Raw genomic sequence first — 26,858 nt, forward strand, 5'->3', positions numbered from 1 at the left:
CTGTCCATGTCTCACCCCTGCCAGGAAGTGCCTAAGATGCCCCTGTCTGCACAAAGAATTCAGTTCACTCTGTTCTTGACTACACCTTTGGTACCCTGCCTGTGGACCTGTGTCCGTCTCCATTAGAAGGTTCTGAGCTGCCCAGGGGAGTGATTGTGTTGTGTTCATTTTGGTATTACCTATGCCTAGCAAAGTACCTGGCACATCATAGTTGTTACTTGTATGTTGCATTTAACTGGTCAAGAACACCTGTGATTATATGCCTCCAGGAGCCAGTGAACACATGCGTGAGCACACGTGATGGGGCTCATGCAGATGCTCCTTGACTTACGACGGGGTTACATCCCGATCAACTCACCAAAAGTTGAAAATATCGTAAGTCGAAAATTCATTTAATACACCTAATCTAATGAATATCATAGCTTAGCCTAACTCACCTTAAATGTACTCAGAAGGCCGGGCACCGTGGCTCACGCCTGTAATCCCAGCACTTTGCGAGGCTGAGACGGGTGGATCACCTGAGGTCAGGAGTTCGAGATCAGCCTGGCCAACATGGTGAAACCCCATCTCTACTAAAAATACAAAAATTAGCTGGGCATGGTGGCAGATCCCTGTAATCCCAGCTACTCAGGAGGCTGAGGCATGAGACTCGCTCGAACTCGGGAGGCGGAGGTTGCAGTGAGCCATTGCACTGCAGCCTGGGCCACAAGAGCAAAACTCCATCTCAAAAAAAAAAAAAAAAAAAAAAAAAAATGTGCTCAGAACACTTACATTCCCCTGCAGTTGGACAAAGTCACCAAATACAAGGCCTATTTTACAATAGCGTGTTAAGTATCTCATGTAATGTATTGAATACTGTACTAAAAGTGAAAAACAGAATAGTTGTTGGATACTCGAAGTATGGTTTCCATTGAATGTGTATTGCTTTTGCACCATCGTAAATCTGAAAAATTGTAAGTCAAGTCACTATAAGTCAGGGACAGTCTTATATATACTTGACAGGGCTGACAGGTCTTCTGTGCTTTCTGGGGGCAACCCCAAGGCAAACTCTCCCTTTCTCTCTCTCTCTCTCTCTCTCTCTCTCTCTCTCTCTCTCTGTCTCTCTCTCATACACACACACACTCAGAGCTCTAGGGTCAGCGTGGTATCTGGTCAGGGGAAATCATAGACATATGTCCCTGGATGCTATACAAATGCAGGGAGTCATCCTCAGAATAGAGAGGTGTTGGGACCTTCCAGGATTTGAATCTGATGAACAGGAGTTGTTAATATTGACTTCATCTCCGAACAGCTTCGTGAGCTTGGACAGGTTAATGCCCCTTGTGAAGACTCAGTTTTCTCATCTGCAAAGTGGAGATCATCACATGCACTTTACAGAGTTCTTTGGAGGGTTCCATGAGGTGCTAGAGTGCCTTGCAGTGGTTTTCAAACTGCTCTGAAGTCTTGGGGCTGTTTGCACCTGTCTCAGGGCCACCATGGGAGACTAGGGAGAGAGCATGGGGCTCCAGACTCCTTCCCTGCTCCAGCCAGAGCAGCTCCACTTGTATCTGCTTTATATACAGGACTTTCCTACGAAGTTCCCTTTAAACAAAGGACTTCATGGCTCCAAAAAGTTGGAAAATCACCCCGTTGGCAGTGGTGTGCTGAGTCCTGATGCCTGGCACGGAGAAGGTGCTCAATCATCGTTTGCTCCCTGCTCTTTGCCAGCCTGCCAGGCCCGGGAGCTCACTGGGGGCAGGGTGCCGGCCTGGGGAGGAGCCTGGGCTCCAGGCACTTGTACTGAATGTGCCAGAGCAAGGCAGAGACAGACAACCAGGGGCTAGAGACTCCGGGATAGCCTCTGGGCAGATTCCTACCTGGAGTCCCTAGCTCCCACAGCAGTGCTGGGGAGAGCTGGGTGTGTGTGCGTGTTTATGTCCCAGTGTGCATGGATATAATGCTTGTGGGTATCTGTCTGTTGTGTCTATATGTCCCTGTGTATATGTGTGATCTGAGTTTTGTGTCTGCATGTATGCATGTGTCTGTGTATGATGATGTCTGGTCTGTGTGTGTGTGTGTGTGTGTGTGTGTGTGTGTGTGTGTGTATGTGTCTCGGGTGTGAGGACTCAGCCCCTTGCCTTGTTTCCCTGCAACCCACCAGGAGGTTTGCATCACAGATCCTTCGCCTCCACCTCCAGTAGTCAGGATTGTCTGTTATCTCTATTACCATAAGTAATTACCGTGGGTAATCACGAATAATCCAGCCCAAGGATCCTGGGTACCCTCCAGGGATCAAGACGTACAGCCTTAGAGGAGACTGTGGGGGAGGGGCTGGGATCCAGGAGCACCAGGGCTTGCCCTCGGGGAGCGCCGGAGACCCGTCAGCCTGATCAGATGTATATTGAGCTCCATTGTGTGCCACAGCCTTGGGTGAAAACACACACAGAGTCTGGACTAAAGGTTGGAGCTCCTTGCCTCCCTAAAGGTGAGGCAGTTGGCATCCAGTCCTGCCCTGCATTCATTTCCATCACAGTATTTACTGACTATGTGCCAGGCATTGTGCTAAGCACAGGGAGACAGTAATAAAGTTACTGCCTCTACAGAGCTCCCTGACCACCTGAGTGCAGCCTAGGATGTGCTCATGAGTTCACCGATCAGTCATCTCCCCATACCATCTGCCCTATTATGCGTTCTAGAATGCCCAGGATGGAGGAGGCCTTTTCGTCAGGAGCAAGGCTGGAGTGGAGCTATGCCAGGTCCAGAGCTGGCCCTGCGAGCCCTAAGCCAGCCAAGTCTCGCCCAGGCCAGCTGCCGTGGTGCAGGGGTGCAGGCGCAGACTGGCACAGGCGAGCACAGGCTGTCACCAGCAGGGGCTGGTCCTGCGAGGCACCAGCACATGGGGGAGTGGACTGCTGGGGGGTTCAGGGCACCAGGGGGAGCTGGCTGAATTGTCGGGCCCAGGAAACAAAGGGCCTGGGGGACAGCTGGGGGACAGAAGGCTGTGAGTGGGGCTCCAACACACGACAGGGTTTTCTGGGGTAAGGCCCCCTGCACGGAGCCAGTCAGAAAATAAAAGGTACACCCTCCACGCCAGAGTGCTGCCTATTGGGACGCCCAGCTCCTGGTCCTGAATTTCTCTCCTCTTCTCCCCAGTAATGGAGATTGGAGAGCAATGAGAGATTTGGCAACTTCCGATGGATGGTGGTAGGAAAGGAGAGTTTGGAGCCCAGCTGTGGGCAGAGACTAAGTGATTTATTATCAGCCTACAAGGTACTCGAGGAGCCCTTCAGGTCCCCGCTTGACCTCTATCCTATAAAACAGCACACTGGTTAACAGGGCAGGCTATTGGGTCAACCTGCCTGGTGCTGTCTAGCTAGCATACCCCTAATACAACCAACTAGTATAATCCTGGTTATCACAGTCATTTCTTAACCAGTCCCAGCCTCACTCTCCCATCTGCAAGAGTGGGATGAGAAGGGTAGGACCTGCTTCATGGGACTGCTGTGAGGTCAGCACCGTCACAGGCTCATAGTGAGTGCTCAGGAAAGATCAGATCTTAAAACTGAAAAATCTCACAGCCCTGTGTCCACAGCCACTGTAACTGTCTGGCTTACTTCTATACAGTCACAACATCCAGGTGGCACTCATATGTATTTAGGAGACTGACAAACCCACAATCTCCTGGGCAGGTGCCTCCCTCCTCTTACACCCCACAGGTGCAACAGTCATAGGTAAGCACTAGCACACCACCCCAGACTAGGGCACAAGGACACAGCCCCCATGACAGAGTTATACCTGGTACATGTGCTCAGGGGCTCACGCGGCCAGGACAGGTACTCCTTCTCAACCGCCCTCACCTCCTGCCTGGTGGGATCTAAGATCAGTACCCTTTCCTTTGCCTAAGACAAGAATTGCCCAGGAGGCAAGCACCATCATCCTCCAGGAAGGTCTGAACCATCCCCATGTCCCTCTGGTCAGTACAGGGCCCTGCGGTGGCGTGGGTGGGGGCTGCTAGGATCTCAGCGTGCCAGGCCAGGCAGCAGCTGGAAGGTGCGGGGTGAAGGATTGTGATTGAGGGGTCTCTGGGGTACCCTGAGCTGCAGACATCCTTAGGGGAGATATGCAGCCCCGTCCTTCCTTAGCCCCCTCTGTGTGCTGCTCAGCTCTGTCTGCAGGCTCTTTGTGACTGCAGCTGCTTCCCTGAGGCCCAGCCCTCGTGCTGACGTGCCCTCTGGGGACAGCTGTGGCTCCCAGGCTCATGGGTTTGTTTGAGCTTCTAGCATTGGGCAGGGGGGAGTCTGGCCCTTGATCTGAGCCTAGAGTCTTTGCCCCTGCAGGAGAGACCTACTCTAACAAAGAGACCCTATAAAGTAGGGAGTGGACAGAAGAGGAGAGGCTTCCGTCCTCCTGGGAAGCTCAGGATCAGGAGCCATCCACCCCCAGACCATAGGTGTTCCTACTTGCCTGCCCTGCTCTGTGTGTGGTGTAAAGCAGTGAATGAGCGCTTTAGAAGGATCCCTTTTTGAGATGCCAGGCATAAGAACAATGGTTTCAACTTGTTTCTGAAGAAGCAAATCACGAAGAAAATTTCCTCCTGCATTAGCAGAGCAGTTTCTGCATGTCCCCCCAACTCTGCTGCAAGGAGGCTCCCCCCAGTTCCTAGACAGCTTCCTCCAAGGTGGTTCAGCACTTAAGCCTGGTGGAGGTGGGGTCCAAACTGCTCTTCCTCTCAAGCTAGTTTCCTTTGGATTTGGGGTCCAGATTAGCTTCACCTCTTGGGCAGCACTGCAGGAAGGCTGCCCTCCAGCCAGGCACAGGGTGGGAGAACCCTTTGGTCCTTGAGGGTGGCAGGCACTGAGAAGATGTGGGTTTGGGCTGGAGGAAACCCAGCAGGTTTGACTAAATGGGTGTGTGTGAGAGGCTGGCGTTGACTTCCCCATCTAAGTAGGGAACTTAATGGCTCATTAGGTAAGAAGGATGCTGAGATGTGTTTGGGCCTGAATGTGTCCTGGGATGGAAGATGTTCGGGTTTCGGATGAGAACATCACACACCTTGCTTTTGTTTGCATCCTCTTTGGTAAACAAAGAAACATGGGCTAATCTTGTAGCAAGGAATCATCAAACTGAAGAAAGCACTTACTCCAGAATGATTACCATCAGGACACAGAGCCCACAGAAACTCCCATAAACGTTCCAGTTTAGCAACAGCCTCTGGGGGGTTGGTCTAGATTGGGGTTGTGGTCCTGAGGGATGAAGGGGTGGCCAGCATGCATGAGGGAATGAAAAGGATGTCTGCCTTCTTATGGATTCCTGAGTCACATCCACCTTTTACCATTTGAAACAGGATTACTGGAAGTTGGAAGAAACTTACAGGGTCAACCAGCCCAACCTTTGCCTCTAGGCAGGACTCTCTAACCTTGGACCAGACCCCAGTTCTCCACACCATCCTTAGAGTCATCTGAAAGGAGACTGCCCCACCTCCTCATGGCTCACCCTTCTAGCCACGAAGTATCTCCTGCAGTCTAACTTAAGTCCCTCTGGCTTCCCTGGCATTTTCTTTGCTGTGGTTCTTCCTCCCCTGTGTATCAACCACCTCTTCTCCAACCCCCTGGTTCTGCCCTAGGAATCCCTCCAAAAATACAAATACCACCCACACTCAGGCTTAGAGATTGTCTTTGAAATACGCTTTCTCACCAACGTTTGGCTCGAGGAGGTTTCTGAAGAGGGGACTACGCATCCTCCAAACCACCCCAAACGCATTGCTTCCCTGGTGGCTTTAGAGGCAGAAAGGATGCCTTGGGGTCCTCTGTCTATGTACATGCTCCTAAGGCGTAAGTTTGGTCAGCCAGAGACGAGATGTGCAACCACCCCGTTGAGCACAATTCCTTGGAGGTCCATCCCACATGTGTCTCTATTTGAACAACTGCTGGCAGAGAAGGTGCTGGAATGGAGTTGCATAAGGAATGAAATCTGGCAGGGGAAATGGTGGGTGGGGGGGAGGCCTAGGGCCGAAGCCGGTGGAGTACATGCGACCAGAGAAGGGAATGCGAGGAAAGAAGGAGTAGAGGAAGGAAGGAGAGTAAGAGAGAGCCGGGAATGAGAGCAGGCTCCCGGAGTCTGGGGCACTCATCTCCATGAGCAGTGTGCCTCTGCTTCCCTCACTGCTCATGGTGTCAGCACCGCGGTCTCTGCACCTGTGAGGCAGGTGGACCTTGGGTGACTTTGACATCATTGGCTCAGGGGCCCTTTCCTGTCTGTCTCACCTCCTGCCTCCCTCTTACTGGCTGAGGACTCCCACAGGCGATTAGGAAGGACTTCGACCTTGTGGCAAAAGCCCTGTCTGTGGTTCTGCAGCTTGGCTAGAAAGGGGTTAACTGGTGGGCACCCTGGGGAGGGGCTTGGATGCTGCTGTCTTTAAGGGGAGAGCTCCCTTCTCCCAAGGCCAGGAGTGAGGGCACCTGTTGTGACCTCCAGGCCATCTCCCTGCCCCACCCCCGGGAGGTGCTGTCACAGCAGCCTCTCCCACAGGTGGCCCACCTTTTGCTGCACTCGATCTCCAGTGGCTCATTCGGCCCCTCTGAGCGGGACCAGGAGGTAGAGAGACTTGGAGCCTAAGTGAGCTGAGGGGTCTTTGGCCAGACAGTTGGAAGAGGAGGCTGAAACTGTTGCCCAGACGAGACCAGAACATCACCTGTGCACTGGGTTTCTTGGGCTGTTCCTCCTCCCACCTCTTTCTGAGCAGAGGGAAAAGATGCTGAAACCCACCTTTCTCCAGGGCTGGGGCCATGGCATGCACAACCCCACTCCCTCCTGATCTCACTGGATCCCCCCACCCCTAGGACACAGGCTCAGCCCCCAGTGGTCTGGGGCTAGAGGGTGCCCGACTCCGTCTCCAAGTAGCAGCAGGACTCTCCCCTTCCGTAGGCACTGCCTCCTCCACGTCCTGCTGCTTCCCAGACCTGAGAGACCCTCTTGGAGAAGGTGACAGGATTCAGCTCCGGACACGTACTGGCTGGGGCTGCCCCCCACCTCTAGCCCATTACGTAAGCCCCACGGTGCTGGGCAGAAGGACTTCCCTCTCCTTCCAGAACCCCCCAGCTCTGCCCCCTCCCCTCCCCACACCACTCCGGCCCCAGCCCCTTTCCTTACTGGAAAGCCAAACTTTGTGCAAATCCTTCCCTCCCACCAGTGAGGATAGAGGGGAGGGATTTGAGGAGAAGCTAAGGTTGGGAGGGGGAAGGGAAGGAAAGGATTTTCAGCCTGGTGGCCCCAGCCTCTCGCCCTTTGGGATGTGACTGGCCTCAGGACTCTCCTCCCCGAGTCCCAGTTCCTGGACAGGCCTTTGCCCAAACTTGTGCTCCACTCTCCCCTCTCTCTTCCACAGCCTCCCCTCCGTCCAACTGAAGCAAGACTTTGCAAAGAGGTCACCCTGCAGAGGTAGAACCTGGGTAAGCTCAAATCTGAGGACTCCGGCTCAATTCCATGCAGGGACTTCTGGGACAGGCCAGGGCCCAGGGCCTGGCCGTATGGACTGGTCCTGTCCTGGACCGGGTGCCTAGGGCCAGCCCAGGAGAAACTGCCCTCTCCACAGGCAGCTGCTACTGCCCGCTGGCCAACTGGAATTCCTGGACATCCTCCTGGGGTCCAGCTTTTCCGCCAAGCTCGGCCTGATAGAGCCCTGCGGGATGCCGCCCACGTAGACAGGGCGGAGGGGAGCCCCAGCACCCACCCTGAGGTAGACAGGGGCTGAGGGCAGAAGTCAGAATGGCCCCAACCTGCTAGCGTTCCTGTCCCTGTTCCCTCCCAAGTTACAAGGGGGATATTTACAGGAACTGAGCCGGGAGCCCTGGCCCATGACAACGCGCGGGGAAGCCCCTGGGTTGGAGGAGACAAAAGCGTTTGGCACCTACCTGGGGCGAGAGAAGGGTGTTGGCTGGGGCAGGTGGACGCTGCCCGAGTCGGTGAGCCAGGGCCGGCCGGGCCGCCAGCCCCTGGGCGGCCCTCCTCTGGGCCCTGGCGGCCTCAGCCACTCGCTGTCCGGGTGCGGCGGCGGCCGCGGCGGCGGTGGCGGGTGAGGGCGCGTGTGTGTGAGCGCGCCCGGAGCCACTGCAGCATCTCTGCATCAAGATGTGCTCCTCCCTCTCCCAAGCTCCGCTCACTGGCTGGCTCCGGTCCTCAGCCAACGCTCGGGGGCCCTGGAGATGGCTTCCTTCTGCCCCCCTCCCACCCCCCTTTCCGTCCCCACCCTCCTGGCTTTACCTCATTTGCTGTCATTTAAGGACCAGGGAGCGAGCCCAGCGCGCGTCTTCCATAATGCATGGGCGGCTCTTGGACAGGCCGCGGGGCGCTGTCTGGCCCGCCTGTCCTCCCGATCCTGCCCAGCCACACTTCTAGTGCCCAGGGCCGAAGGGGCAGGAGAGGGGCGGGGTGAGGAGGGAAAAGAAAGTGGCCCTTACTCCTCAAATCCTCGAGACCCATGGAGCCAAACCTCCTTGTTTCCCCAGAAATCCTCTATCAGAGGAACAGATCCAAACCAGAAACCTCAGCTTGCTCTGTGGGGCAAGTGGGAGGGAGGGGCTGTCTCTGTTTCTCGGTCCACCCCATGTTCCTCTTTATTGTTTCCCTTGTTCAAAAGTAGTTTGAGCTTTTTGTCAAAATATCTAAATGTTAGAGGACATTTAAAAATACATACTGAAAGTCCCTCAACCACTGCTCTTAATAAATTTAAGCACATGCCCCCACGTTTATGATTTTCATGTATACAATTACATGGGTTATTAGGGTTATTTCACACAAAAGTGATAACATAAAACAGTAGGACTGGCAAAACACTTTTCACTGTGTAACTGATCTTGGACACTTTTGTGCATCAGTAGGTTTGGATCCAATCCCATTTTTAAGCAACCAGCAGTGCGATGTCATGAAAAATTCCCTGGATTAGGGGTCTGGGTGTCTGAAGTATTCTCTGGGCTCTGCAACCAACTGGCTGTGTGTGCTTGGCTGAGTGCCCTGCCCTCTCTGAGCCTCACTGGTACCTGAAGGGATTAAAAATGGACACAGTCCCGCCAGCTCTGAGATTCTAAGTGCTCACCCTTGTCAGCAATGCATTTCTCCTGCCCTGCTCCTGTCACGTGAGGGAGTGCCCAGGAAGGCTGTGGCCCGGAGGCGGAGGGACCAGCCATCTGCAGCACTAGTCGGCCCTGTCAGGCTGTCACTGTTGTCTCACCCCCCTCTGATCTGCCTGCTGTCCAGCTTGCACAGGCAAGATCGGTGAGCAGTCCAGCTGCTGCAACAGCTGGCAGGGCCAGGCCTGCCTCCCAGTTTTAAATGGCTATACCTGTCAAGCCTGGATCATGGCTCCGTGTCTCCCTGAGTGGAGAAGGTCCTGGGGACCTAGGCCAGAATGAGAGGATCTGGAAAAGGAGAAGGAGTCGGGGAGGTTCTGCTGCTCAGCCCCCAAGGCTGGAATGCCTGCCCAGTCCCCACATACGCTCCCCTCCCTTCCTTCTGAGCCCCTCCAAAGGTCTTGCCCAACTTGAGAGACAGTCTTCTTTGTTCCTGATGGGGAGGACTTGAATTTTGCTAATGATGTTTCTTAAATAACGTTGAATGTTATGTAGATAGACACATCAACCCCTTGCCAGGATATCTTTCCCTTCCTGCCCCTGCCCACGCTGTCCTTGCCTGTCTGTATGTCTGAGGGCTGGTACATTGGCTCTGAGCTCCTGAGGTGAACCTTGCTCTTTGACACCACTCAAGTTCGCCTGGGCTCCAAAGAGAGGCTCTGCAAGTTCTCTCCCAGCAGAAACCGGCAGGAACAGGTCCTTGCCAAGAAAAGGATGCTATGTCTGCTGCAGGGGACTGACGGGCCAGGAAATTGGCTGGCCCAGGAACCAACTGTCAGAAAATGCTTGCAAGGATTGCTCTAGACGGAGACAGCTGTCTTTGTGACTCTATTTTAGGACAGCTGCTACCCTGTGGTAGGAGCTGGCTCTCTGGGGAGGGTCATTAGCACAGGTGACTTGGGTCTCAAAGACTCAGATCTCAATGCAACCAGCATGCTCCATGTGGACGCTGGCAGACACAATAAGTGAAAACAAGAACATTTGCCAAGCCTAGACTTGGATGGGGAGACAGTTCCCAAAGTCTCATCTTCTCACTTGTCTGAAGCTCTCGGTGAAGTCTGGTATGAATGAGTCTGGGGGGATTAGGGGGATCTGCACCGCCAGGCCTTGAGGTGCTCCTGTTCCTGAGGAGAGAGTGGGGTGGGCATTTGGGGGTGCAGGCTGAGGTTTGCTCGTGGGGCCCATTAGCTTGATAATAACAGAAATAATATCTGTTTTGAATGCCTCCCATATGCCAGGAGCTGTGCTAAATGCGTTATCTGAATTACTCGCCCAAGAGGTCCATGTTCTTATTATCCTCATTTTTCAGATGCTTCTCAGTAAGAGTAAGGAGCTTACTCAAAGGAAACAGTAAACGAGTGGAAGCCTGGGCATTGTGGCGAAACCCCATCTCAACAAAAAACACACAAAAAGTAGCCAGTGTGGTGGCACACACCTATAGTCCCAGCTACCTAGGAGGCTGAGATAGGAAGATCACCTGAGCCTGGGAGGGTGAGCCTGCAGTGAACTGTGATCGTGCCACTGCACTCCAGCCTAGATGACAAAGTGAGGGCTGGGATTGGCCTCCAGCATCCTGGCTTAGCCACCATGCTGTGGACTCCAGCTACCTACTGTCTGTTCTTTTGAGGTGGGCAAAATAGGGGGCAGAACAGTTTCTTCTTCTTTGATGACAGCCAGAGCCTAGAATCTTCAGTGCAGCTGACCATAAGGGCCGCCTCTCCTTTCTGTGGCCAATCAGTATGACTCCATGTCGTACTGGGACCCCATATCTCAAAGTTGAGTCCCCACAGACTTTTAAGGAGGCCAAGAAAGGGCCAGCTGAAGATAATCAGATGGCTAATCAAATGGCTTATAAATTTGTCTGCAAACATGTGGTGTTCCCTTGGTGGTGGTGGGTGGGGGTCAGAAGGCATTTTGAGGGCCACCCAACCCTGCCCCGAGCATCAGCTTCTTCCTACTGTAGCTGCACAAGATTGATAGTAATGGAGTCCAGTGGGTCTCTAATCGATCAAGAAGGGACCTCTAGGCCCCGTCCCTGGGGACAAGTGGGAAGGAGATGAGACCCTGCCATGGCCCCAGGATGCTGCAGCTTTGCTGTCTCTTTCCTCACCAGTCCCCGCCTCACCTCTCCTCTCCTGGCCTCTTCAGCCACCAGCATCTTTGCCCAGACCCTTTTCCGGGGAGGCCATGTATTTATGGAGCAGCTCCTCTGCCTGGAATGTAGGGATCCAAGGGCCAGGGGATGCAGTCTTCGAAGTGCCAGTGACCTTTTTGGAAGCAGTGTGACAGTGGTAACAGGACCGTCCATCCACAGCTCTGGGGAAGACTGATATGGCCGTGAGGTAAAGCTCTGCAGACAGACCCGTTTGACAACCAGTCCTGCTACCGAGCAGCTGTGAGGCCATGGGCGAGCCGCATACCTCTTCACCCAGAATGTGGGGATGAAGACACACACCTCACTGAGCTGATGTGAGTGCTGAATTACACGTGAAGTATCTAGCGCAGCAGGTGCTCGGAAAATGCCAGGATCTCCCTTGTGGGATTTAGCCTCCCCCTCCTGTAAAACAAGGATATGAGGCAGAACAGGAAGGGCTGCAAGTAGTTGGGGTGGCTCTGGATTTGTAGTCAAGAGAACTGGACTGTGTCCCAGCTCTGTCACTCCTACCTGGATGACACTGGGCAGGTAACAGAATGACACTTAATTGCCCAGAGAATCCATTTCTTCATCAGTAAAATAGGAATGACCCTACTCCTATCTAGGATGGTAGTGAGGATATGTGAATTAAACATAATGGTTTTTAAAAGCACTTTGAATTACAAGGTGCCATATCAAATACTGATGGTCATTCCCTCAGCTATGCAATTCAGAAAGTAGGGATTATCTCATCACTCCATATTCTCCCAGTCCCCCACCCTCCTGCTTAGCACTGTGCCTGGTGCATAATGGAGACTCAATAGATATTTGTTGACTGGGTGAATGAATGAAAGAGAATAGCTATAGTAAACATTCAGAGGATGAGGAGAGAGGGAGGTAGGATGTGGGTGAAGGTTTCAGTGGGGGTGGGTGGGTGCATCTTGAATTGAGCCTGGATGGATGGAGAGGAGGTGGGGAATACGTTTCTGGCATAGGGGCATGTGGTGTTGCAGGAGCCAAGAAGTGGGGCCTGGGAAGAGCATGATTTGTGTAATGCCTGGAGGAGCCCAGTTGACCTAGCAGCGGTGCTGGAAGGAAGATCTCAATGCCCTGTCTGCATTTGCCTTCCTAATTTCACATGAGGGCCCAGAGGGGTCTGTGGCCCGGAGGGGCCTAATTATTCTCTTTGCCATTTCAACCTGGAGCTCTTGCAGTTCCTTTTTCAGGCTTATAATAGATGATGCTAATGTCATTATTAATATTTAATAGTAATGATGCTAATAATGCCCTGCATTTATGTGGTCTCTCCAAAGAGCTCAAAGAACCCTGAGTTCTTTTTTTTATGAAACAATTTGGCTAGTGTGGAAGGTGGGAGGGCAGGAGGGCAGGGCAGTAGAGAGGGACTGAGTCACAAAGAAACCAAAGCCAGAAGGGTGAAATGATTGGGCCAAGGGCACAGAGCAGTGGGGGTGGAGCTGGGCTAGGACTGGGTCTGTGGGTTCCCTGCCTGGAGCTCTGTCCTTGACTCCCCCAGGTCATCTGGGTTTAAGGAAGATGTTCCTGGTGGGGGCATCTTTTGGACCTGGTAAGAGCCATGCCATCCAGAGGATATGAGAGAACAGTCTTGGGGGCACCTATGACCCTGGAAGTGGCCTGGGCTGAAGAGCAGATAACCTTTGGCTCTGTCTGTCCTTTACTAAGCCTGCCCAGGGTGGCTAATAGGGAGCCATGGAACATGGGAGGTGGAAAGGGTAGGCGGGGACACTGGAGTCCTTTACTAGATTCTGCAGGCCTCCCTGAGCCTTAGTCCAGACCCCTATTTTCCAGGATCTCTGGGTGTCTGATGTACAACCTCTTGGAAGCAGTTTCAATCAGCCCACGTCAGTGTGGAATCTCGGGGCTGCTGTATAGCGTTACACAAGGAGCTCCTCCATGAAGAGCAATGTCAGTGGTGCCCCCAGGAAGGAGACAGTGCAGAGTGGTTGGAAGGCCTTGGAGTCAGACAGATCTTGATTCCAATTCCACCCACCTTATTGATTGGCTGTGTGACCATAGGCTTCTTTTTTTTTTTTTTTTTTTTTTTTTTTTTTTTTTTTTTGAGACGGAGTCTCACGCTGTTGCCCAGGCTGGAGTGCAGTGGCGCGATCTCGGCTCACTGCAAGCTCCGCCTCCCGGGTTCCCGCCATTCTCCTGCCTCAGCCTCCTGAGTAGCTGGGACTACAGGCGCCCGCCACCGCGCCCGGCTAATTTTTTGTATTTTTAGTAGAGACGGGGTTTCACTGTGGTCTCGATCTCCTGACCTTGTGATCCGCCCGCCTCGGCCTCCCAAAGTGCTGGGATTACAGGCTTGAGCCACCGCGCCCGGCCTGACCATAGGCTTCTAAGACTCAATTTCATCGTCTGTAAAGTAGAGGAGAGGCTCTGCTTCAAAAGGCTGTGTGGATCAGCCATGGCGGGGTACACATACATGTTGGACAGTAGTGGAGGAGGGAGCGGGCATTTCAAGGTTCTGGCATCAGTGGAGGGAGTGTCCAGTGTGGGTGATGCCAGCAGTGGCGTCCTGGCTGGACGTTGCCCAGATGTGACCTCAGCCTGTCTCTGCTGGCTGGTCTGTGTTGGCTCCTGCCAATTTCTCAGTCGACTTCTTTAGTCTTTCCATTGATTCTATGATCGACTTGATAGCCTTCTGGTGAATTCCATTTCTGTTTACAATGGCCAAAGTCTATTTATGCTACCTGCAACTGGGAACCTAGACTGATTCAGGACTGAAAGCTTCTAGCACAGTGTTTGGCACAAAAGATGTGCTCAATAAACGATAACCAGAAATTGTTAGAAAATATTATATTCATCCATCCTGATACCTTGTATCAGATATCGCACCAAGTGCTGGGGATACAGAGGAGAATAAGGCACAGTGAGTACTCGTGAGGAGCTCACAGTTTAATGGTGGGACTGACGTGTACAAATAATCAGAATCCAATCCTGTGAATGCTCTAACCCAAGTTGGCACGAAGCATCATGGAGGGGCATCAGCCTTGGCCTAGTGAGGCTTGGGAGTGAGAAAACATTTTAACTGTGTCTTGAAGGAAGACTCTGAGTTTATCAGGTAGACCAGGTGTTTGTGGTACGAACTGGAGGAGGCAGGGAAGAGATGGTGCCAGGAAGAAGCAACAGCTTGTGCAAAGGTGACGACAGCGTGGCAGATTTGAAAGGGAGTTGGTCAGCATGCCTGGTGTTGAGGGTGCAAGGAAGGGGTGAGGCTGGAGTGGTAGGCTGGGGCCAGTCCATAATGAGCATTATAAGCCCTTGGGGCCTTTATTAAGCTCAATGGGGAACTGTTGGAAGGATCTGAGGATGTAAGCAACACCTGCAAGGCTGAGACTTGTGCTTTGAAGAGTCTACTGTGGGGTGGCAGGGAGGGTGGAGTGCACAGAGCAGACGCCTACCTGGAAGTGGGAAGCCTGACGAGTCAGGCATTGCAGCAGGTGGTAGATGAGGTGACAGAGACCTGGAAGGGTCCTTCGACATGGAGCTCAGACCTGTGCTGGCCAGCCACAGGTCTTCACTTGGATGTCCATGGGCCTCTCATGTCACCACAGGATATTCGAACTCCTACCTGTGATGGTCAGTTTTATGGGTCAACGTGGCAAGTCTATATATAGTACATGGTTATTTAATCAAACATGAATCTAGGTGTTGCTGTGAAGGCATTTAGTAGACATGGTTAACATCTTCAGTCAGTTGGCTTTAAGTAAGATTATTCTCGATAATGGGGGTAGTCTTCATCCAATCAGTTGAAAGGCCTAAGGAGCACAGAGGTTTCCCTGAGACATAAGCAGTTCTGCCCCAAGCCTGAAGCATCAGTTCATGCCTGAGAGTTTCCAGGCTGCTGGCTTGCCCTACAGAAAACTGACTTGCCAGCCCCCAAATTGTAAGTCAAATTCTTGAAATAAACTTCATAAGCCCAATCATAAACCCTGATTGATACACACTTTCACCCTCTCTATCTGCTCCTCCTGGGTTCCTTGCTGTCTTAGTAACTTGGGCTGCTAACAGAATACCATAGACTGGGTGGCTGAAACAATGGAATTGTGTTGCTCACAGTTCTGGAGGCCGAAAAGTCCAGGATCAAGGCATCAGCAGACAGTGTCTGGTGAGGGCTCCCTTCCTGGTGTGCAGATGGCCGTCTTCTCATTGGATCATCACATGGCAGAGAGCAACAGAGCAAGCTCTCCTGTGTCTTCTTATAAGGGCACTGATCCCATTCACAGGAGGTCCACCCTCATGACCTAATTACCTGCTAAAGGCCCTGCCTCCTAATGGTATCACATTAGGGGTTTACGTTTTAACATATTATTTTGGGGGGGACACCTGCCTCCATGAGTGGCACCCTCCAGACTTTTCCATCTTCTGTGGCTCCGATCTCTCCTCAACCCCACCCCCAAGTCCTGCCAACCACTCAGGCCTGCTGACTCTGTTGCCCCCGAAAGGCCTCTCCTATGCATCCTCTGCCTTCCCAGCCTTCCTCCCAGTCTTAGTTCTGGCCCTGCCTAGTTTTCACCTGCATTCTTATGTCCTCACGAGGCCTTCCAGTCTCACCACTCCCATTCACTCTCCAGATCTGCAGTCAGAATGAGCTACCAAAAATGCAAATCAGATCGAGTTACTCTCCTGCTAAAAATTCTCCAGCATCTCTTGCCTCCAGGTAAGATTCCAGGCTCCTTCCCATGCCACACAGGGCTCGTTGGGATAGTGTAGTTTGATCCTTCCTCAGTCTACCTTCTTCTCTTGTCTTCTCCTGACTTACTCCAGCCTGATTGACCCACTTGCCATTTCTGGAAGGGGCTGGACTTTCTCATTTCACGCTCTTTGTGCTGTTCCTTGCTTGTAATAGCACTCTTCTGTCTTATGTATACCTGGTTAAATTCCCCTGGCTCTCAAGATGTAGGCCAGCAGTCTCTCTCCAGACACGCTCTCGGCTCTTCCTGTAGATGGAAAGTGACCCTCTGTAGTGCCCTTATCCTTTCCTAGGCATCCTGCTTACTAATCTCTATGCAGATGGAGTGTCTCCACCACTGCATCTTATATCTTTGTACCCTGAGCAAAGTGTCAAAGGCCCGATATATATTTGGGGTTTTTTTCTGTTGGTTTTTTGAGACAGGGTCTGGCTGTGTTGCCCAGGCTGGAGTGCAGTGGCTCGATCTCAGCTCACTACAACCTCCGCCTCCTGGGCTCAAACCATCCTCCTACCTCAGCCTCCCAAGTAGCTGGGACTACAGGCATGCACCACCATACCTGGCTGATTATTTGTTTTTTGTAAAGAAATTTGTTTTTTGTGAAGACAGGGTTTCACCATGTTGCCCAGGCTGGTCTCAAACTCCTGCGCTCAAGCGATCCACCCATCTCAGCCTCCCAAAGTGCTGGGATTATAGGTATGAGCCACTGTACCCCGCCCACTAATACATATTTGTTAAATGAATGGATGAGTGCTTCATTCTGTTCCTCTCTGGGGGTTCACAATGGAGGTAGACAGGTCCATGTTGGGGCACAATTGGCTACTTCTGTCTCCACCCTGGGTGCCCTGGAAGCAGGAGCAGTACCAACCTAAGCAGAACCAATTATCCCAAGCAGATGCAGAATTGCACCAGGGCACACAGCATGGAGAGGGGAGCATGAGCCAGGTTTCACTCTTTATTCACCACCTCAGCCAGGTGTCATCATGCAGGGCCCATCGGAGAAGCTGTCCACCAGGGTCAGAGGATGAGCCCGAGCTGGCAGAGGCTATGAGGTGGATGCAGACCTCCCTGGGAGGTAGAGTGAGGTCCAGGTCCACCTTTCTGGATCCCCAGGGTGTGTGTGGTCTGTGCTCAGAAGGGTCCCATGCTTGGTTTAATGCTCTTCTGCCGCTGTCTTGGAATTTACAATAACTTTTGAACAAGAGGCCTAGTATTCTCACTTTGCACTGGACACTGCAAGTTATGTTGCTGGTCCTGCTGAGGTCAGTGGGGTTGCCCCACTGAAAACAGTACCTGGAGTTACTGGGCCAAAGAATGATCCTCCTCCCTGTCCTAGAGGACCAGTCCTCCATTCGCAACTTCAAACCCTGCCCTTGGCTTTCTTAATCTCCTAGGAGCCGGTCAACAGGGCCCCAGGTGTTTCGATCCCTCTGAGATCCTGTAAGCCAGAGGCATACAGTGTGCTAAGAATGCATTTTACATTTTTAAATGGTTGAAAAAATCAGAAGATGTCGTGACACACGAAAATCATATGAAATTCAAATTTCAGTGTTCATAAATAAAGATTAATTGGAACACAGCCACGCTCATTCATTTATGTATTGTCTGTGGCTGCTTTTATGCCACACCGGCAGTTGAGTAGTTGCAACAGAGGCTGTATGAAGATATTCATTCAACAAAGCTGAAGATATTTACTATCTGGCTCTCTACAGAAAATGTTTGCTGATCTCTGGTTTAAGCCATCCCTCTGTCACCTGCAGCCTAGGAATCAGAAACCAGGGGGATGCCAGTCACTGACACTTAGGTGTTGGGTTTCTTTTTTGCCTTAGCTCAGTGGTTGTCGACCAGGGAGCCATTTGGCAAGGTCTGGAGGCATTTGTAGTTGTCACAATAGGAGTGTGTGTGGGGTAGAAGGTGTATTGTTGATGTCTAGTGGGTAGAGGTGAGGATGCTCCTAAGCATCCTGCAGCTCCCAAGAAAGCCCCCACCACCTAAGAATTACCCAGCCCGAAGGATCCCCATGCTAAGGCTTAGGGTAGGGCCAGGCCGGACTCCCAGTGGGTCTTATGGGCTGGGGGACCAGCCAGAACTTCTCTGCTTTGGAATTAATTGAGCCCTGCAAAGACTGTGTGTGCACTGAGGGAGGGGGCCCTGGGAAGGACCAAGCATGAGTCTTCTCCCTTCCTTGGCACCTTGTGGTTCCTATACCTGCTAGGGGCCCTGGGTAGGCCTCAAATGGAAAACAGCCACTTTCCCTGCTGTCTCCTAAGGTACAGGATAGGTGTCCGTCTGCTTGGCCAGGTGAGCTTGACCCCGGGAGGGGAGATGGTTATCGAGGCTGCCAACCGTGGTCCTAGGAAGGGGTGCCAGGAGCCAGGGATGCAGAGAGGGAACTGGAGGTGCCCCTAGGGGACCAGGTGAGCAGGGTGTCCAACTCAGGTGGAAGGAGCGTGAGGCTGGGAGAGCCTTGAGGAAAAGCTGGCAAGGCTCCCACCCAACCTTCTGGAGAGTAAGAAGAACAGATGCTGTGGCTGTCAGATGAGATGCTCCTGGTACTTTGGGAAATGGCAGAATTAACAAAAGGACAGTTGCTTTCAGGGAACACAAGCAGGGGTGCAGTGTGTACAGCTGGGCTGGCCTCTGAGGACTCCTTTTCCTTGAAGGGCAAGGAGCAGGGGTCCTCTTGCCTGGCCTTTGGGCTGGTTTAGATTGGGGTGGTGGGGAGGGAGGATGGAGGCCGAGTCATCGGGCCTGGGGACAGAATGGGGTCAAGTTAGAGCCAGAGCCAGGCCCAAGGCTGCACATAGCTTGGAGTCTCGTAAATGGCAAGGCTGTCTGGAGGTAGTCTCATCTATCCCTCTGCCTCTGGGTCCAGCCTCAGCAGATGGCATCTTGCCGGTGGAGGACCCAAGCAGAGGGGCCCTCAGCAGGAATGAGAATTCATCAGCTGTTACATGCAAAGCCCTCAGAAGAAGCAGACAGTTCTCTTTGGAAGCTGCATGGACAAAGAGGCACGTGCGGGAGGCTTCTGCAGGGAGCCTGCCCCTTCTCCTAGCGGAGAGTGGGCAGTGAGAGTGATGGGGGCCGGGCACGGTGGCTCACGCCTGTAATCCAAGCACTTTGGGAGGCTGAGGCAGGTGGATCACGAGGTCAGGAGATCGAAACCATCCTGGCTAACACGGTGAAACCCCGTCTCTACTAAAAAATACAAAAAATTAGCCGGGCGTGGTGGCAGCCGCCTGTAGTCCCAGCTACTCGGGACGCTGAGGCAGGAGAATGTCGTGAATCCAGGAGGTGGAGCTTGCAGTGAGCTGAGATCATGCCATTGCACTCCAGACTGGGCAACAGAGCGAGACTCCATCTCAAAAAAAAAAAAAAAAAAAAAAAAAAGTGATGAAAGTGGTGTGGCCTCATCCTGAATGACCTGGAGGAGAGGCGGGACATTGTGATTAGCATTGTGTGGCTAGAGAAACTCAGGAAGACTTGGCATAGACTAGGCTAGCTGGGTCCCACTTAGAGGCAGGAGGATTAGACTCCATGCTCCTAAAATCCATTAAAAGAATAGGAAAAGAGAAGGAGGATATGCGATTGCCCGTGTGGATGGTTTTAATTGCAATGCAGAACTCATATAGACTCAAAGAAAACTCTTTCTAATGCTGAGATGTGGGATGACAGATAGGAGGCCGGGGGTTGTGGCATCTTTCCCAGGACCTGCCTGCCAGGTCTGGTGGCCACGGGCTGGCTAAAATTCCCCTGGCCAGGGGCGTTGGGGGCACAGCTTTGTCCTTTCTGGCAGACCCAGAGCTTCCTTGCTCCTGGAGCTGCAGCAGCTGAAGTATGGGGTGGGAGATGGGGCGGGGGAGCCGGGACTACCCTGCCCTCTGGAGGCCCTGGGCATTAGCCCAGAGAGCCTTCAGCTGAGGAGGCCGCTTGCCTGTCTGCAAAGTGCACTGGCTATGGGTTAAGCCCATAACTGGAAGAGTGGGCAAGGCCAGAGGGCAGGGGACAGCAGACAGCTCGGAGGGTTCATGGCCTCATTTGCTGGAGTGTCATCCCTCTCCCTGTCACAGGTCTCTCCGGGGCCAGCTGACAGATGCGCCCTGGAGGAGAGCGGGGGGCCTCCTCCCCATGGCCGGCCTCCCCTCTCTCCTACCCCCTTTCCTGCTGGCTTTCCCTGAAGCCGCTGCATTGTTAGCTGCAGGCCTCTGGGGACAGACTTCAGATGGAGGGGAGCGGGTGTGTGTTTTGTTTTGTAGGAGGGAGTCTCTGAACCAAGAACCTATTTGGCTAATGAAGTCGTAATTACTCCCGGGCTCACTAATAGGATGAAAGCTGGGGGCTCACTGAAAAGCCACTGATGGACCTGCGAGAGTGGTCTGAGGGCTCTGAGGAGGGGCTGGAGAATGGGAAATGGAAGGAGGTGCACGTCGGGGTTAGGGAGGGGGAGGAAAGGGGGCATAGAGGCCCTGGTCTGGAGTCTGCCTGCTTCTGGGAACCAAAGTCACACCTACATATTCCTCAGCTTAGCATTGGATGAACTGCCTGAGATTTACCTTCCTGCCTGTGCTTGCCTTAAACTTTCCCCAACTGGCCACAGCCCCAGCTGCCCGCTTTCATAGGAGGATAGGGGGCTGTGGAGGGTCTGGGGCAGCTGAAAATCCCAAATGATTGCTCTTTGGCTTTGGAATGAGTCTATTTCTAAGTTTGTGTATTTTTTCCTCCCAGAAAAGCCCTCAGCTCTTTCAGATGCGGTCTGGTGGCTGTCATTTGAAATGTGAGTCTGCTTTCTCTGAGGACGCATTAGCTCATGTGGAAGGTGGGGTGGTACATTTGCTGTGCGCTGTGGGAGCCAGTTTTGGATTTAGCGCTTGATGTGTGGAATCTGTAAGACAAGGGGAGTGGACCTGGGCTCACTCCAGCCCTGACATTCCATGGGTCTGAACCACAGGCACATAACTGAGAGGGGACTGGGGGCTCTCCTGGGGCCCTGGGTGGGCCCTGTGCACGTCCCCCGCAGTCAACTGGCAGCCTCACCCACGCCAGCCACGCCAGGGCACGCCCTGCAGAAAACTTGGGAAGGAGGTTGATGCAGTGATTTGGAAGGAAAGATTTTCTGTGTGTTTTTTGCTTTTCATGGAGATTGTTGCTGGGACTTGGTAGGGAGAAGGATGGAAGACGTCAGCTCCTCTGGGCCTCAGGGCTGACTGCATTGATGTTGGTCTTCACCAGACCATCCTTCCCTGAGGAGGGGTGTTGTCAGCGTTGAGAAGGAAGGAACCCCGAATGCCTATGGCCTGGAATAAGCTCTAAGCTTGGGAGTCAGGCTCCATATCTTGGAGTAAAATGATCCCAGGGAGGTAACTGCATCCACGTCCACGGGGACTGGTGCTGTGGGGCTTGTGGAAAGGACGTTGGCTGAGTCCTGTCCTGGGGTCATCTTCTCTTGGGACAAACCCAGGCCCTTGGACATCCAGCCTTATCCTCTTCTGCCACATGGGTTGTCGGGTGATTTGAGGGTCATGCTGTGTCCTAACAGCCAGGCTGGAGCTAGAAGGAGCGGGAGGGAGGGAAGTGAAGGATGGACTGTCCTTTCTGATGAATGAGGGTGGGTTGCTGGGCTTTAACGGGAGACAAGAGCACTTAGGGGACTTGGGGAAAGTTAATTAATGGGGCTGTAGTGTGAACCCCAGCTCTCAACACTCATCACTGGCCCTTACATCCAGCTACCTGGAACCTGGTAAACTTGCCTTTAGGATGGGAAATATTCCCTGCCCCCTCCGCGCCCCAACGCCAATACTCCATGGACTAAACCACTAGCTGGGCAATAAATACAGTAATGCAGACAGCTTGAATACAAATGGGATCTGGTTACCCTGCAGGGACCGTTGGGTCCCGAAGATCAGTCAACATGTATTTATGGACCCCCCCACACCATGTGTGAGGCACAGGACTGGGGGACACAAAGGTACAAGAGGCATGAAGTACTGGCCCCGCCCTCCACAGGTTTGCAGCCTGGCCAGATACAGGAGAAAGTTCCTGCAATATCAGACAAGTCCCTGCTGGAGGAGCAAGAAGATTGAGAAACGCTCTCAAGAGAGACAGCCCTATGGGCCAAGGGGATTATGAGAAATGGATTTGAGCCTGCTTTGAAGGATGGGGAGGATTTTCGAAGGAGGGTTTTGAGTCTGGAAGAACATTTGGGTAGACAGCAGAGGGGAAAGTGTAAAGTGATTCATTCATTTATTTAAATTTAATACATTATTATATAGTACTTACTATGCCTCAGACACTTTTCACATTTCAATTGATTTGATCCTTACAACAACCTACAAAGTAGCTACAATGACAACCCTTATTTTGTAGATGAGGAAACTCAGGCAAAGAGAGGTTCAGTCAGTTGCCTGAGGTCACACAGCTAGTGCCTGACCTGTCTGCAGAGACCTGGCTCTTACTTGGTACTTAGGACACATTTGGAGAAAGCTGAGCGCCTGTGACTTTGCTGCCCCCTCATCACGTGACCATGAGCTGCCTGGCACCTACAACCTTCTCCTGGGCTCTCTTGGGACATTCAGGAACCTGCACGTCCTGCTACCCAGAGCGGAGGAGGGGGCGAATGGTTGCGGAGGCATGTTGGAGAGTTGGCAGAGGCTGCTCTGGCATGATGCCTTTGAGACACAGGCACCAGGGCTGGTTCTTCACAGGGAGGCCCATTCATACCCCAAGCACAGTAGTGAAAGTGGAGGTTTTTTAGTCAGACTGAACTGGCAGCTAGTTCTGGCTTTGTCATTTACCTTGGGCAAATTATTCTGCTATTTGGGTGGGGTGCAGTGGCTCATGCCTGTAATCCCAGCACTTTGGGAGGCTGAGACGGGTGGATCACCTGAGGTCAGGAGTTTGAGATCAGCCTGGCCAACATAGTGAAACCCCGTCTCTACTAAAAATACAAAAATTAGCCAGGTATGGTGGTGAGTGCCTGTAATCCCAGCTACTTGGGAGGCTGAGGCAGGAGAATCGCTGGAAACCGGAAGGCGGAGGTTGGAGTGAGCTGAGATCATGCCACTGAACTCCAACCTGGGTGACAGAGTGAGACTCTGTCTCAAAAAAAAAAAAAAAAATTATTCTGCTATTTGGAGTCACAGTTTCCTCATGCATAACAGGATGTAAAGCTACCTACGTCAAAGGGCTGGTGTGCAAGCTAAAAGAGAGCATTTGCATAAAGTGCACATCACTGTGCCTCACGCAGTTGGTTTCAACAATATTCATTTCCCTTCTCCTCTTAAGTCACTTAAATGTAAATGTGTTGTGACCCAAATACCATCTGCTGCCTTCTTGCCTCTTTGACAGCAATGTATAAACAGCTCAGTTCCCTGCCAATTCCATGGACTGTGAAAGTCCAAGCCCCCCTTGCAAATTTTGCTAATTCCTGGGAGTTGGTTCATGCTCTGATCCCTCTATTCTTCTGCAGTCTCTATGCCCCGCATCAATTTGGATGTAAAATCCAGCAACTTTGCTAGCTTGCATAAAACATCCATTCACAAGAAGCAAATTCACAAATGTAGTAGGCTTGATTGCCAATTCGGGGGACTTGAAGAAGGGTCACATCCAGGCATACACAGCTTTCTCAGTGTGTCCCTCTCATCTGGGGGCCTCAAGTATGATGTCTGCATCAGCATCACCTGGAGGGTTTGTGAGAATGCAAATCCCAGAGTTTCTGATACAGTAAATCTGGGGTGAGGCCCAATAATGTGTTTTTTAGTAGAGACGGGGTTTGAACGTGTTGGCCAAGCTGGTCTCAAACTCCTGGCCTCGAGTGATTCACCTGCCTCAGCCGCCCAAAGTGCTAGGATTACAGGCATGAGGCACTGTGCCCAGCCAAGAATGTGAATTTCTACAAGTTCCCAGGTGGTTCTGATACTGCCGGTCTAGGGATCACCCTTTGAGAACCACTCCTCTAATCTCCCTTCTGCTGTTTCTTGCTCCTCACTTGCTGCCCCCTGGATTGCCCTGGAGATCCAAAATCTCACCCTCTCTATTATGCAAAGCTCTCCCCAGATGCTATCTGCAACCTCTCTACCCAGATCAAGCCTGGACCCTTCATGTACTAGGATTCAGCCTTTTGAGAGGGCAGTTGGGGTTTTAAGCACAGGAGATGTCCTTGCGTGTGTTTGTTTCAGTGTGGGAGAATCCCTGTCCTCTAGCTGCTCACTCTCTGCAGTGGTCTCTGCGCGAAGCTGAGCAGTCAGAACTCTTGTTTGGGTTCAGTGTGGATGAAGTGAGTTTCCAGTGAACTCCAGCCAGGGCTGACGATCTGTGTGCAGACTCAGCCGAGACCCAGGTCTACACAAAGGCATGCTTCTTGGTGGTGGTGGTGGGGAGGGTGTGGAAGGAGGGAGTGTGTGGCTGGGGCTAATCAGCAGCAAATTCTGGGGTGGGAATGGGAGTGAGGGTTGGGGGCTGGGATCTGGGGGCTGGGCTGTTGGGCCGCAGCTGTGGCTCCAAATTGCTCTGAGGCCCGCTGCCTGGTCGGTGCTCCAGCAGAAACTGACATCAAACAAATGGGCTCTGATGCATTAAGTGGGGAGGCGGATGCTGAAATGGGTCCCCCTCCCCCGCCTTTCTCCACCTAAAATAATGTTGGACAGGAGAGACCTCCTTGATGAGAAAGGCTGTAATGAATTCCCAGATTCCAGCCCTTTGTGGGCAGCTGGGCAGAAGGGGGCACAGCCTTCACTCTTAATAAAGATGGGAAGATGGCCTGTGCCCTCCCCACTGGGTCTGCTAATCCCACTCCAAGCTGGAGATTAGCATTTCTAATGGGCTGGGAGGTGCAGCCTTCAGGAGACTCAGGGATGACAGATACTCTGGTGGGTCCCTGGGGCTCTGAAGAGAGGCGGGCGCTTTGTCTGGCCTCAGTTGCATCGAGGTTGGCTTTCTTCAAACAACACGCTTGCCTTATCTCTCCACTTCCGCTCCATCGAGTGGAGGTGCCTATTCTAGAAACTGAGCCGATGGATTGCCCCCACGTGTCATATCCAAGAATCCAGTATCCAAAGAGGATGATGTGAAAAGCTTGAATTCACCTGGCCAGTATTTTTCTTTTTTTTTTTTTTTTTTTTTTTTTTTTTTTTTTTTTTTGAGACGGAGTCTCGCTCTGTCGCCCAGGCTGGAGTGCAGTGGTGCGATCTCGGCTCACTGTAAGCTCCGCCTCCCGGGTTCCCGCCATTCTCCTGCCTCAGCCTCCCGAGTAGCTGGGACTACAGGCGCCCGCCACCTCGCCCGGCTAGTTTTTTGTATTTTTAGTAGAGACGGGGTTTCACCGTGTTAGCCAGGATGGTCTCGATCTCCTGACCTCATGATCCGCCCGCCTCGGCCTCCCAAAGTGCTGGGATTACAGGCTTGAGCCACCTTCAAAGGAATGTTGTCTCACTCATGTATTCATATTCATTCATTTTGTCCCTCAGTTGGCACTTGCTACGCGCCGAGCACTTAACTGTGGATGCAGGTGAAAAACTCTTTTGTACTGGGGATGTTCACAGTTTAGTGAAAGAAAGATAATGAGGCCGGGTGCAGTGGCTCACATCTGTAATCTCAGGGCTTTGGGAGGCCGAGGTGGCAGGATTGCTTGAGGCCAGGTATTCAAGACCAGCCTGGGCAACATAGTGATACCCCATCTCTATAGAAAATAAAATAAATTAGCCGAGCATAAGTGGCAGTGCCTGTAGTTCCAGCTACGTGGGAGGCTGAGATGGAAGAATTGCTTGAGCTGAGGAGTTTGAGGCTGCAGAGAGCTGTAATAGTACCACTGCACTCCAGCCCTGGGTAACAGATGAGACCTTATCATTAAAAAAAAAAAAAAAAGAAAAAGACAATGAACGTCGTATCCCAGACCCCATTAGACATAAAATAGGTGCTCTAGGGGCACAGTGAGGGGGTCTAAACCAGACTGCAAATGTGTGTGTGTGTGTGTGTGTGTGTGTGTGCAGGGCTGTTAGGGCAGACAGTGTTCCCTGAGCTGCCTTCAAGGAGTCTCGGAGGAACGGCCTATAAGGAGAAAAGGGCCTAGAGGGGCTTGGAATGGGGAAGAGAAAGGAGAAGAAGAGGAGGAAGAACTCAGAAGGATTGGGGAGTGGTGTGGAAGGTCAAGAGAAGAGTGTGTCAGGCAGACCCACCTTTGGACCATAATTTATCCATTGAGCCCATATTTATTGAGCCCTTTGCCCAAGACACTCTAATGTTGCTTTTGTTTACTTGACTTTCTCTCATGACAGTCTGGGATTTCTACTTATCTTATGCTGTTAATTGGCACAGAGTAGGTTGTTAATAGATACTTTTGAATTGAATCGAAAACCCTGGGAAGTGTGAGAATTTTTTGCTGTCAGGGAAAGCTGGAAATAGTTGGAATGGATAGAATTTGGGGTACTTGTGGGGAGTGGTGAAAAAATGAGGATGGAGAGGTGAGGGTCAGATCACCAAAGGTCTAACATGCCAAATCATGGAGTTTAGATTTTATCTAGTGTAGCTAATGAAGGTTTCAAGTAAAGGAATGACATGATCAGATTTGTATTTTAGAAGCTCCCTCTGGCTACAGTTTCGTGAGGGAGTAGGCAACACAGGAAGCAGGAACACTCAATTCAGGCCACGAGAGCTTGGACTAAGGGTGAGACAGTGCATATGGATGTGAGGGACAAATTTCAAAGACAGCGTGTGAACTTGAGAATGATGAGAAAGGATATTCCTGCCAGGCGCGGTGGTTCAGGCCTGTAATCCCAGCACTTTAGCAGGCTAAGGCAGGGTAGATGGCTTCAGCCCAGGAGTTTGAGACCAGCCTAGGCAACATAGCGAGACCCTGTCTCTAGAAAAAATACAAAAAAAAATTAACTGGAC

The 26,858-nt window shown here is 52.1% G+C and overlaps 1 protein-coding gene across 2 annotated transcripts in view; it reads right to left on the bottom strand.

Annotated features, from left to right (window-relative positions):
- Positions 1 to 8,083, bottom strand: part of CNTN2 (contactin 2) — a 34,929-nt gene extending 26,846 nt beyond the window's left edge. The window contains exon 1 of one of the 2 annotated variants that reach the window (XM_050762991.1): positions 7,890 to 8,083. The gene's annotated coding sequence lies outside the window, so the exon portion shown is untranslated. Of the gene's footprint in view, positions 1 to 6,516; positions 6,719 to 7,889 lie in introns of those variants that run through there. The other variant, XM_050763003.1, reaches the window with a different exon arrangement.
- Between the last annotated feature and the right edge of the window lie 18,775 nt (positions 8,084 to 26,858).

The sequence above is a fragment of the Macaca thibetana genome, chromosome 1 (genome assembly GCF_024542745.1).
Source record: "Macaca thibetana thibetana isolate TM-01 chromosome 1, ASM2454274v1, whole genome shotgun sequence".
NCBI classification, from domain to species: Eukaryota; Metazoa; Chordata; class Mammalia; order Primates; family Cercopithecidae; genus Macaca; species Macaca thibetana.